The sequence below is a fragment of the Platichthys flesus genome, chromosome 15 (genome assembly GCF_949316205.1).
Source record: "Platichthys flesus chromosome 15, fPlaFle2.1, whole genome shotgun sequence".
NCBI classification, from domain to species: Eukaryota; Metazoa; Chordata; class Actinopteri; order Pleuronectiformes; family Pleuronectidae; genus Platichthys; species Platichthys flesus.
In genome coordinates, this window is record NC_084959.1 from 19,506,925 (window position 1) to 19,520,542 (window position 13,618).

The window sequence follows — 13,618 nt, forward strand, 5'->3', positions numbered from 1 at the left end:
CTTTCTTAGTATAACCCTGCCCCTAAGATACATTTATATATAGGTGTCACTCTAAACAAACCAGTTGAATCAATGCTATAAAATTAGCTTCTCTTTCTCTCTTCATCTCTTGCAAACATGCACATTCACTTCATGGGAGGGCTGAGCTCTTGAACTGACCATGCTTATTAAAGTACACCCGACATGTTGACCTGGGTGACTCCTTCCATTCTTCCCTGAGACATGTAGCACTGACTTTTACCAATTTGCATTCCTTTCCCTGATTTCCTCCTAGCCCACGTAGGAATGAAGGGCCTCTCTACTGAATAGGACTCTGCAATTAGTGCTACCAGGTGACTGAGTTCAAACTGCTGCACCCTTGAAAGGTTTGAGTTCTAATAGACCAAAACCTGCTAGCCAGTGTCCAAGTCTGTCATCTTTCTACCACTGACCAAGAGTCAGAAAGTCAGCAAAAATAAATAAGCACAGTCTGAAACCACCAAAGGAAACAATTTATCAGCCGGTTGATGTTTGTTTCAGTCTCACCCAATATATTTAGGCTTATTTCTTTATAGAGTGTGATTATTTTGTAATGAATCCAAATTGAAGCCATTATGAAAGACTGGTATTTTATTGAACCTTGTTAGTTCCTAGTCCCATCACTGCTCGTCAATCCAAGCGCTCACAACAAGAGAGAAGAAATATTAGTTGGACTGAATTACTGAGCTTGATGTCATTTGATTGAATTCACTGATCACATATGATGCACAGGGTGGTGCATTTGCATCACTATGACTGCTTGTACATCCTGTTCTATATACTGCTAATATGATGTAACAAGCAATCTGTAGACTAAAAAATGCGGTGAACTTTATAAGTCCACATTTTTATTTGTTTTTCTATTTAGGCATGACACTGCAACCTCCGTTCTTCTTCCTACTCATCAACCCACAAAATCCCCGCCCATAATCTTTTGATCAAAGCCACACATCAAGATCTAAGCTTTCTGAGATTTCTCTTGTATAAATCTTCACCATGTGTTGTCATCAAATGTAACACTGTATGCGCACTCTCAATGAAAGCTTCATTTGACAGCTGATGGAAGGCACATGTATGTGGCTTGAGGAGAAGTACTCTGCACCTAGGTCCACTTCACGGCAATAAAGTCAGGAATAATATGGGTGAATGGTGGAGGTTAAAATGGTGCCTTAATTCACTCAGAGCGGCTTTGTAGAGCGGACACATTGTAACTCATTATCAAAATGGCTGCCACAAAAAAAAACTCTGTGTATGCTTCAAAGGAATCTGGTCCACTGCAGAGGGAAAATGAGATCCAGACAGCAGGACCTTTTTACCTGTACCCATTAAACCAGGGCAGAAAGATTTCAAATTTGAGACATAGAAACTAGCTATAGCACTGGTGGGTTTTGTAAAGGCATCGGTGGAATAACAGATAAATAAACATAGCATTCTTCTTTCAATTTGTCAGCATGGAACTTCCATAGGTGCTTGTTTCCCAGTGACGGACAATGGCACAACAAACTAAATCCAACACCAGGGTTTTGGTGTCCTAGGCTTAAAGAACCACCTAAAAGAAAACACCTCTTTTCCTTGTTTTTAATAAAGCTATGGTAACAAGTCCTGCTTTTAACGGCTTAGAAGAGCAAAAGCCCTTTTACAGGATGAAATTTCAGCTTCTACTCAAAGCCATGCCTTATGCATTCCATCTGTTCCTAAATGTGTCCATGTTAAGGATGAGTTATCAGGTTGACTCCAAAACTATATAAACGTGCCACATGAGTATTCCAGCTCCATATGATAGTGATAATAGACCATTGTGTCAGAACTGAAGAAGTGGTAAACATGTCATAGTCGATCAAACAGAACCCACAAACAAAGCGTACCCATGCTAGTTTGAGTGATATCTACTCGCCGCATTAAACTCTGTACTCCTGTTATTGTAATCTTTCAGTTTTTGGGATGTTACATCACACACGTCAACATTTTTGGAGGAAAAACTGAAAAGTGTCAGTCGGCAGGTCTCGTTGATGCATCTTTAAATTTTTCCATTTAATTTATCTTTAATCATTAACCTCGTCATTCTCAGCCACTTTTTTACTAAGTCTTTGTTTGACTCTGCTGTTTACTGTTTGTTTTTTTGGAGCCGTTAATGGAAAAAATGACTGATTTACGGACTGCTACACATTGAGCATGGACTTTCTACTGCTGATATGATTTCCCAACAGACAGCATTTCGTAGACAGATCATTTTCTGTGGGTTTTGAATCGTTCTTCTTCATGTCTTTAATAGCCTCCTTTGGTTTAGCCATGCATGTTATACAGCCATTGCACATCTTGTCCAATGTCTGGCTCCGTGATAGAAAGCAGAGGTCTGGTTTCACAACAGACCCCTCTGACGAGCTGATTGGCTGGTTTGCTGACTGACCGGAGCCTGGGTGGAAGACATTAGCTGTCCATCTCTTATTAAATTTCCCTGTGTGGCTGTGTTTGAAAGTGATACAGGAAAGCTGGCGAAGGATCAGGGCCACAGCAGGTCACCCTGCTTTGATGTGGCAGAGGGAGAGGTTTGCTTTAATTAGGGCTAAATGTCAAGGGGCCAAGGGTAAGGGATGGGGAGTGTGCTCGTAGCACCATGGATGTCAGGTGGTAACCCACTCCCATGTTGCCACTTCAGGTTCATTTGTTTGACAAAGAGAAGTTAAGAATGGCTTTAAGGAATGTCTGGGCTGCAGCCCAGAGATTGTCCAACTCCTTATTTCAGAGAATATTGCAAAATCAGCAATACCCGAGTGAGTCACTCATCTTTGTGGTGACATTGCCATTTTTGTTAATATGCATATTTGGTTCCAGTAGAACATGAATGGGATTTACATGAAATGTTACCGGAGTTTCTCAGATCAATGTCTTCTGGCTGTTGCTTTTCTTTGAAGTAGTCTTGGTCTGAAGTGCCCTTCCACAGGGAGGCATAAATATTAAACCTGCCATTGCTCCACTCACAGAGACAAATTATCCAAGTTAGTGTGGCTGACTCCAAAGGAAAACCAGCAGCCCTTTGTCTGGAAGCAGGTCTTGTGCTGCTTTTTACCTACTCCCTGTTTTATCCACTCTACTACATTGTTATGAAACACGCATGTGGAGCTGATTACAGGACAGCCGATGCTACACAAAATCTCCAGGTTTTAAGGAAAGGGGGAAGGAATAACAATTAGTTCTTAGTCACTAAGCTCGGTGTATCATATTTTGTGGTTCTCAGGCACAGGAAACCAAGTATTGGGAATTAAAACACAGTAAATCTGTTGTGGCCCAGCCGGGTCACCTTCTGGGTTCACCTTTATTCCTTTAGACTGTGGGGAAAGTCACCTGCAGTCTCCTGCCTTCCAAGTCTCTGGGAACATTTCACACCATGAGCTGCAGGCAGTGCGCCATACTGGTGGTCTGTAGCATGCGTCAGAGCGCCTATTGCCATGAAGGATGGGCGGCTGTGGCTGAGGGGTAGAGTGGTCGTCCTCCAATCTGAAGGTCTGCAGTTCGATCCCCAGTCTGACACATCTGCATGCCGAAGTGTCCTTGGGCAAGATGCTGAACCCTGAATGGCCCCCCATAGAATAACTAAGTGCTGCGAATAGACGCACTATATGAATGTGTGTGTGAATGGGTGAATGTAGAACTCTACTGTAAAGCGCTTTTAGTGGTCATAAAGACTAGAAAAGTGCTATATAAATACAAAGCCATTTACAAAGCCGTTACTGTGGCTCCATAAAACACGGCTATGACTCATGGGGGAACCTAACGTGTTTAGTGGTTAGTGGAGGTGGCAGCAAGCGGAACAGGAGCTGGTTGCCTGGAAGCAGTTTTGGTAAAGCTATTTGGAAAAGGCTGTATGTACTTAAGCAATAATATAGTTTTGCTCAATACTTTCACTGATTGGACAACGATAGTGTTTTCCATAGGTTGTTTATTTACTCATTGAAATTAATAATATAGTATGGTTTAACAGCTATGTATTACTCAGTATTTACATGTATTAGGCCAATAAATGCAGAATATAAAAATCTTGCAAATTAATTTAATTATATCACAGGTTTTGCATTCTAGATGATTTACTTACTTTTACCTGCAGCCAGTTCATATAGCTCAATAGAAGTTTTTTGTAAACTATTTCAATTTGATCAAATTGTAAAAAATGTGCTTTCACTAATCCCATTTTACAAGGTGACTTTGTTGGTTTGGAAACAATTCAACAAGGGAACTATTTTTTCCAACACTGTTGAAAAAAAAACTGACTGATATAAAAAGTGAGCTGTCTGGAGAGCGGTCTCTGTTTGCTCTCTTAAAAAGAATGAAATATGCTGAATGTGTCATCAGTGTTGGTCAGAGAGACTGGAAGCAAACTCATTCACCTCCCTTCCTCTTCTTTGCTCACCTGCTGCTTTGTCACTTCAGGTCCACACAGTGTATTTCAAACCTGTAGACTCTTTTCAACTCTGTGACGAAGCTCACAACCCCAGTCAACAGATACATTAGTCTTGGCATAGTCCTTTGCGGCTATTAGCTCATCTGATTGTTCTTCGATAAAAACCATATGACCCAAGCAAAATCATTCAAAAAGTGAACATTACACAGCTCCCTTCCACATCATAACTCCCCTCCACCTCAGACCAAGTTTAGACTGTTCAAATTCCCAACAGCCAGCTATCTCTAGCTGTAACCTTATTTCCGTTAATTCGGATGTTGGAGATTGTACAGGAGCTGCAAGTGGAAAAAAAAATTCCCCACAGTGAAACACAGGGCGTTCTAAATTTGCACATGAACTCACTTTTTCCACAGTTGACATTCCTGTAAGCAGTTGTATGTTTACTGTCTTGTGAGTCCACATGGCCGGGAATCAGAAATGGCTGTGTACAATGAGTGATTGTGTAATCAAAATATGTGCCCCCTTCTCCCTACTGTGATATACTGTCCAGTGTACTGTAGATGCACAGCACTCTCATCGAGATTTCCTCGGCCACATGTTTTGCTGACTTCCCTTAAGTATTTTTTAAAAAACGATTTTGTTAGATAACGGTGTAACGAGTGGGCCTAAATTCCTAACCCACTCATAGGGGGGAAAAGAGCTGACAAGGATTCATTGTCTGATCTCCAAGCCATTGCTAATGGGAGAATTGCTCTGCTCTATGGGGTTGTGTGTACAGTATTTGACTTCCCTTAAATGAGAGCAGAAACTTGAGCGTCAGCCTATTTCTCAGCAGGATCTTTCTGAGAATTGGAACACTTTTAGACAGAAACTATTCCAGGTTGCCTGTTGGTCTCTCTCTCTCCTTGTCCAGCTGAAATTTGCGGTTCAAGATATTCTCAGTGCGTTCCAGAAAACAAAAAGGAAGAAAAACAGGCGATAACATCTCCACTGTCCCCCTCGAACAACAGCCGTCATTCTTCTGTACACCAACGCCACGGCCGAGACCTCATCTCGATAAACAAACTCTTCAATGTTCAGAAATCATAATGCAGCCCACTGTACGCTGTTTGTTTACCTGAACCCTGGACCACGGTTCCCCAGGCGCTGCCACCATCTTTCCCTTAGACAGACAGGGCCTGGAAGTAATCAGACCATTTCAACCGCCTGCTGCCACTCATTGCCTTCATCCTTCCATAACATCCACATCCGTTTTCTATTTCACAGGGATTGATAGGATAAAACACATAACGGCCCGGGATAGGCACCAGAAAATGCAGCACCATGTCAGTTTAATACACCTCACTTTCTCCCTTAATTGGAAAGAGGGAAGAAGGAATGAGGTACCAAGTGAAGTTCTCTTTTTAGGCCGAGCCATAGATGTGTCTGTTTTTTCTTTAGCCCGGTGAAGAATAGCCTGAATCTTTGCGCTTAGGGAGCCATTTACCACATACTGTACAAATGTTGGATAATCATCCTTTACCTCTAATAGAGGATATGTTAAAGAGCCTGTGTCTGACAATGTGTTTTGTATTTGAGGCCCATTAAGGTGCCACTTCTAAAAAGGTCTCTGTTCTCTGTTGACACAGTAAAAAGCACTTAATTAGTATACTTTATTTATCACATTTCAAGCCAGAAATTATTTTTGGCAGTCTGTAAGTAGGTTAAACTAAGATGACTGTGGGTTGTATCGTGAGCTTGTTAACAGCCTGACAGGAGCAGTGACAGTAGGCCGATGGCCATCCTTGATGATTGATGCAAAGAGGAAGGCAAGAGAAGGAAGTTGCTGTTTTCATGGTGATAGACATGATTTAATATGTCAAAGGCTTATATTCTAAAACTATATATATATACTATATATATATATATCATGATATATTGCAGGAGAAACCTGTCCACATCACTGAACCATGGCAGTAGAGGGATTGACACTGAGAATTTGCATTGGGACAAGAACTATGTTTTTTTGAAGAAGAAAAAAGCCTGTTGGAAAAAGAAAGCACCCAGTGGTTTAGTCGCCCCTGTGGTTCAAGCTATCTATTAAACAAACCCAGGCCTTAACCTACACATCTGTACGCCTATTGGTGTTCGTGGCCTTACTGTGTGGTCCCTGTTTTCCATCACACCATTTGGTTGTTAGATACAGCTTGCATCCAGTGCCACTTACTGGCCAGGGAGAGTTGTTGGTGGTACCCTTTTTACAACCATAGCCAGGAGCCCTTTTTTCCACAAATGGATATTTACTATACTGTTGTATCAAGGAGAGTGTGGAAAGGAGTGGGTCTGCGGTGCTGTGCTTGAAAAAGAGCCTGACTGACGGTGGGTGAAGCTGACAGATTTTAGGGAGAAATATTCTGCTATTGATATATCAGCAGATTGTGTTAACTTATGAATGATTATGGCCAAATAATTCATAGGTTAACACAAAAATATTCATTGTTGGTGTGACAAATTATTACACTCAAAATGCAGCAGACAATGGTGTTGGTGGTGTCTTGAAGACAATCATTTCCCCATTAACTATGCTATTTCAGTGTTGGCGCACCGTTGGTAGACTGAGGGGAGGAGATTATACACAGACAGAAAGAAACTCAGTTTCCTAGTCGGCATGCTTTTCATTTTTTGTGTCAGTGGAATTAATTGATGCTTCAGAGTAGACCAGTTCAATAAGACTCAGCTCTCCGCTTGCTGTGATTCGTAAGCAGGTCTCATACAGCACTTTTAAGTGTATGTCACTGTTCTGTAGTTTCCAGTTTTCAGGCTTTTGTACAGAGTGAGGCCAATGGTGCACTGCGATTACGCCTGAGCTCCAGGGTTTTATGGGAATTCCTCGGGACAGCCTCCTATAACTTTATAAAAACACTTAAATTCGTCTAACTGAATTTCCACATATAGTGGTTGGTAGTTTCTAGGTTAGTGCAACACCGCAAAGAGGCACCAGAGGAAAGTGAAAGTAAACGATAATTGTGTGTCTGTGTGTGTGCGTGTGAGTGTTCATGTGACGCTCTCACTTTTGACATTTGTGTTCTCACATACAACCCCTCCAGGGAATGTCAGGAGATTATCCAAAGTTCAGTGCATGGCTGAAAGCAGCTTTATTCTCACCGGTCAGAGGTGGATTTGTTCCTAAAACGAGGGGTTTTCTGTAATTCTGGGTGTTTGGAAAGTGTTGGCTGCTCTGCTCCATCGTTGACTTAATAGTTTGTCTGCAGTTTCCAGCTGGTTGGAATTTATAACATAGGCCTGTTTGTTTGGAGTCTGTTCTCCTGTTGTCTTACTGTAATATACCACTCTGCTTCAGAGCCATGTGCTCTCTAAAGTCCCTTCACTCACAGATCCCTCCTGTCTCTCAACTCCATTCCAACAGTCACGTTTCTGTGATAATATCCAAGAATGGCTTTGGTTAAAAGGAAACTAACTGCTTGGTAGATAAAAGGGAAGGGAAAGCCCCGCTGGACAGTACGTCACAAGTTGAGTACATTTTTTTTTTAGAGATGCTATCTCTTCATTGGATCATACTTATGTCATAATGAGTAAAAATCAAGTCTCCAATTTCAGCAGTTTTAAAGGTCCATTCTGTATTTCTCCTGTTGAAGTCACGGGAAACTGTCCCAAAGCCAGAAAACAAAAATAATTTTGGGCCTTTTTCTGCTCGCCAACACCCCACCCCCTTCACCCCTCTAGACCTTGTCATAAGAATGGAGAGGGCAGAGACCGAGTATACTTTTTTTTAATACATTTTTGTTAATTCATCAAACCCTGTGTGCTGTCATATGGATGTTTGGGAGTAGAGGTATTCCATCATGAGCTCAGGGCTTATTGCGGCTTAATGACATTAAACAGCCCTTAGGATAAAACAATGCTGGCCCCATCTGGTCAGTATTTGAAAGAATATCAGCCATGCTGGCTGTGTCTTAGTCCCTGTATCCAGTGCCGCTCCTGCTTCCATGTGGATTTCATTACAGCCCTTTGACTCTGGCCAATCGGCAGCTTTTTATCTGAATTAAAACAGCGGCTCAGGACCAGAGTCTTCTCAGTGGTCCTAATCATCAAGTTAAAGGAGTCAAAGTCTCTTCCTCCTAATTATACGCGGTACTGTGTTTCGTGTTTATATTTAATGTATATATTTTCATTGTGTTAAATGGAGAAAACAAACTATTTGGGTTTTAGAAAACCATTACATCATTGTTTAAACATTAATAGAACAACTGAATAATTGAGAGTAAATTGAGAAAATAACTGACAGACTTATCAGTCAAGACATATTAGTAGAAACGTGTATCACATGGTCTGTGGATGAGCTACTAAGTGAGGTTTGATTTTCATTCATTGAAACACAACACAAAAAATCTACGCTATGAGTGTTTGCCATATTCATATAATGAACAAATCTCAGCCAACTGTCTCAACATTGACATTATAAGTTACACCACACAAAATATTATGTACATCATGTCTTACGGTCTCATTTTATAGTGGTATTATAATATTTTCCTGCATCTCTCTTATAAATGTCAAATTTTGTATAATTTCTCAAATAGATAAAGTCACCTGTGCTCAAAACTTGAAATTTTGATACATTTTTAACAACACAGCACTATAGTGCACATTTAAGACTGCATGAAGTGAAGGTGTAGCATCTCCGAGTCTATTTCTAGTTGTGTTTTGATGAGTTAATCTCAGCATTAGTCTTGTTCTTTGAATGTCAGTCGCTCCGACACCTCTCTCTATAAAATAAAGCCTCACCTCATTAGGGGATTGCATCTACATCACTCCCTGATGTCAGCCTCCATTTGTCTGCAAGGAAGAGATGATATGGGTGGAGTGTCCTCACCGCCATGTCTTGGTCTCAGCCGTCCCGCCACACCTTTCTTATTATTAATGAAGTGTCTGTGATGAGCCCAGGCCTGTTGCCCCATAGGACACATAATCGTTTTACAGTTATTGGAGAAAAAGGGCTAAGTGGCTAATGAAAGTGGCTGTTAAATAAACACCAGCTCAAGTTAAAAAAGGAGGCAGTGAGGTGTGTTTTCGTTCTCCTTCAAAAATAATTAGTGTCAGCTGTTTACTTTGAATCCAAATAACCTTTAATTTTCCAAGATTTGCTATATATTTGAAGAATGTTACTTTCATCATGTGGTTTTGTGACAAGCAATAAAATTCACTGCATTTACTGATGTCTACGGAATGGGCTTATATTATGAAGATTAGATATAGACGATCTAGTGTATAGGGCAAAAGTCGATATAATTGCTCAACATTCTCATTCAGTATCTACTCAAGAATAGAAGGCAGCTTTAAGAATTTTGTCCTATCATGAAATATTTTAACTTCCCAGGAAAATCATTGCCTAGTCTGTCAAAGTTACAGATACAGAGATGGAAGTATTCACTGTTATATTGTTGTATCTCGTGAAACTACTTCCAATAAACAAAAATATATAAAAAAAAAAAAAAAAAGTTACAGATACAAGGTAAAATCTGGTCATAAACAAGCTGATTTCAAACAGTTTATTCAGATTCAGTTTGATTGCTTCTCCACTGTTTTGATTGTTGTTGCACCCCAGGTTGTTACTTACACATGATGACGCCAAGCAGCCATCTCTAAAGTTTTAGTGGACAAGTTATTGCCAATACTGTTGTTGTCCCCATGGAAACCCTTTTTTTTTATTTTTTTTTTTTACTTAAAACATGTCCCAGACAAGTCGTTGGCTTGTGCTTTTCACAGCAATTACGATGCTATCCACAGAAACTGCACCCTGCCTTAGTATGCATCCAACTGCAAATATAAACACGAATGCACATGCTGTAATTATTTATGTCAGCACATGTGTTTGGCTTTTATGTGTTTGGAGCTTCAGCCTCACAACCATTACAACAGTCTGAGTGAAGCAGCACAACATTGTTGTAGAGAGGTGGAGAGTATTGCTCCATCCTGTGGCTCTGAGAAACAAGCAGCCAGAGGAGTTCACCTGGCAGCAGCTGCATCGTAATTCATCTCCTCCATCCTTGTTGAACACGGCTTCTCCTGACAACCTCAGACAGTGGTTAGTTCATAGACGTCAGAGTTGGGATCAGTAATTCCAGCTAATGACAAATGCTCTCTGAGCAGTTGTTTGGATTATTGGCTATTTGTTATTTCACTTTAGTTTTATTTAGTCATATTTCATTAATGCACCAAATATATTCTTCAGGTCTTACGTATTAAGTTATTGTGGCGGAGCAGATGATGTAGTACAGCAGTTTACAGGCTGGCTTTTATGAATTGGCGCCTCTAAGAGAGCCCAATTCACCCATATTTCACTTAAGTCTAGAGTTCAATTCAAAGGTCACCCTCTTCCAGCTCATTAGAAACTGCACATCCAACCTCAAACATTTCCCCCTTGCTGAGATTAATGGAACCGATCACAATGTTGGCCATTCAAATTTTGGTGGGGGGAAAACCTGAACACACAATAGCTATTTGTTTCTTGTTTATCGTTCTGTCCCTGACTTCAAATCCAAATCGAATTAGGTTTCTAGAGAATTATTCCTTGTAGACTTGCATGCGTTTGTTCGTCATGGAAACCCCCCGGGTCATGTTTTGGGTGAGAGTTAATGTGAATAGTTACTACCAATAATATACATTCATGTTAGGGCAAAATTACATTATAGGGGGCTACCTTTTCAATTTTGAGGGATTTTGAACTCTGGACCACACTCAAACTGAATTTATTATGATGTTGGGTCAGCCAATCTAACTACAGATTACACCCCCCTTTAACGCTTATAATGCAGCAAACACCTCAGATGGGTTTTGGCCATGAGTACAGCATTTATTCATACAGTAGATGATGTCTTTCCAGTCCTCTTGGAAAAACAATGCCCTGATTTTAATTTGCCGATTATAAACAGAAAATCCTTCTCCAATTTTCAATGAGTGTTTAGATTCCAAACACTGCAGCCCATTGGCAGTGCAAAAAGGTTTTAACATCCTTAACACTGTGCAGGGTCACAATTGAACAAACCCAGAAGACCAGGGAATGCTTCAGGCTGTCCAAAGTAAACTGGACAGTCTGTGCTGTTCGCTTAACGTGACTTAACTTTAATTTGATACTATGAGCAAATGAAAAAGAAAGCCATGGCTTTTTCACTTTCTTTTGTTTATTGTACCATTCTACTACCTTTTAATTTTTATGCTTCTCTCTATAGACATTTTCATGCAGAAGTTCTCAAACTGCAGGATGTACAGAGGTACTTCCAATTGTGTCTAGAATGGATTTGAAAATTGGCTGAACTTTTATAACATGTTCCTCATATGTTGTATGTTTTTCTAATATTCTCATCTAAAAGTTGTTTCTGAAACATAATGTGGACTTTGTCTTTGCCAGTGGCTCTTGGAAAGCTGACCGAAATCTCAGATCTATTCCGCAAGAGTTTAGGAATGGTTGATCTGTTGGCTTACTGCTACGATCCCTGCTAACACTTAATATGTCATAACCCTCTCCTGATGGCCCTATATGGCTCACACACAAACATTTACACAGCTCTCACTAAAACAAAAATCGTACAAATCTGTATGTACAGTCAATGAAAACACTTATATTGATGTAATACTTGTAGCAAATCCTTCTCCCTGTGGGTATATGAAAGACCTCACACTCTCCAATTTATACCTTAATCCTCACCAACCGAAATTCCTCCACGCAGCAGTTTGATGCTACATATTTTAGGATCTGCCTGATAATCCCGTTGAACTCTGTGAAATATTGGAAGTCTGAGCTTCAATCTGGGTCTCTTTGCTTCCTATTTTGATAGGGCATGTAGTTGGCCGGTCAGTTTTGCTGTTGGCCAGACAGGGTAATTTCACCCTCATATAGGTTGAATTCTGAGAGAGGTTTATAATGTTATTAACCAGATACAGAAGTATGCCATTTTTGTGTCGTGGGGAATAGCAAGAAATGACCATCCGAGCCCCGTAAATAAATATGTAATCATTCTTCACTTTTTGATGGAGGTTGCTCATACATTCAACTTGTTCAAACAGGCAGTTACAATAAGCAGACATTCGAATAAGTAGCTCTCAGCAACCATCACTTTGAAAGCAATACAACTGAGAGCTGGTAATACAGACAGATGAGGAGGAATGTGCTCATTTAGCTAGCCTCGACTCTCCCTGTGACTTCCCTCCAGTGGTAATGTTAATAGAAAAATCTCAGTCGTAAAAGGAAAAGAAAATAATATGCTCATTCACAAGAAGCGGTTCTGAGAGAAATTGTGGGCAACACGAGGCCAGGATAGACACCTGTCCACAAACCATATATTCATGCTCTCCTCTGCCCTGCTGTTTTCCTAGGGAACATGTGGGAACACAAAACACATATTAAAAAGATTTCCCTCATAAAATACCACAACACTTTAATTCAAAATAATAGAATGAGTGTAATGAGACTCTGGCTGAAATTCATACCATGTTTTAATGACTATATTTGGCACTTTTCTTTTAAAGACATCCTACAACTAGAGCAAAGTCTGCTGTGTTTTTCCTTTCAATTTTCTCCATTAAAGTGTCTTTCCATTGTAAAATATAACACATTAGACAAGTGCTGACCTAAGGCTCTCCTCCATTTTCCCTCCAGTCATCCATCACACTTTTTGTGCCCTTCACTGTTTGGCACCTTTCACCATTTAGACCACTAACATTTGTGACTTCACTCAAGAGCAACCTCAGTATGCTTCAGATTTGAACCTACAAAGCGCGGAATTAACATATTCTCCAAGGAACGCCTCATCTAGGAACCAGGAGATCATGTGAGAGCTGCCAAGGAGGATTGATGATAGGCCTGCATGTCAATACTGCTAACAGGAAGTTGACCTTGGTGTTGTGACTTTGCAAACAGGGTCAGCCTCTTTGGGTGTTGGGTTTCTTAGCTCGGCTCCTGTGTTACAGTGACAAGGGTCATTAGCCTGGAGGAGCAGAGTGACAACAAGGACGTTGGTTAATCCAATAGATGTTACTGTAGCACACAACTCACCCTCATTGGCCTTCTCAGAGACCAACACATACCCAGACTGAATAACGAAACCATGAAGGGACCTCATTTTGACTGTGGGGATGGCAGTACCCACCTCCGACCCCTGCTGCCGTGATTGGGGTCAGAGGAGACATTGGTCTCTTGTCTCCGGG

The 13,618-nt window shown here is 40.7% G+C and overlaps 1 protein-coding gene across 2 annotated transcripts in view; it reads left to right on the forward strand.

Annotated features, from left to right (window-relative positions):
- The window catches only part of uvrag (UV radiation resistance associated gene), an 88,445-nt gene that overhangs the window by 55,496 nt on the left and 19,331 nt on the right, over positions 1-13,618 (forward strand). The gene's annotated exons all lie outside the window — the stretch shown is intronic.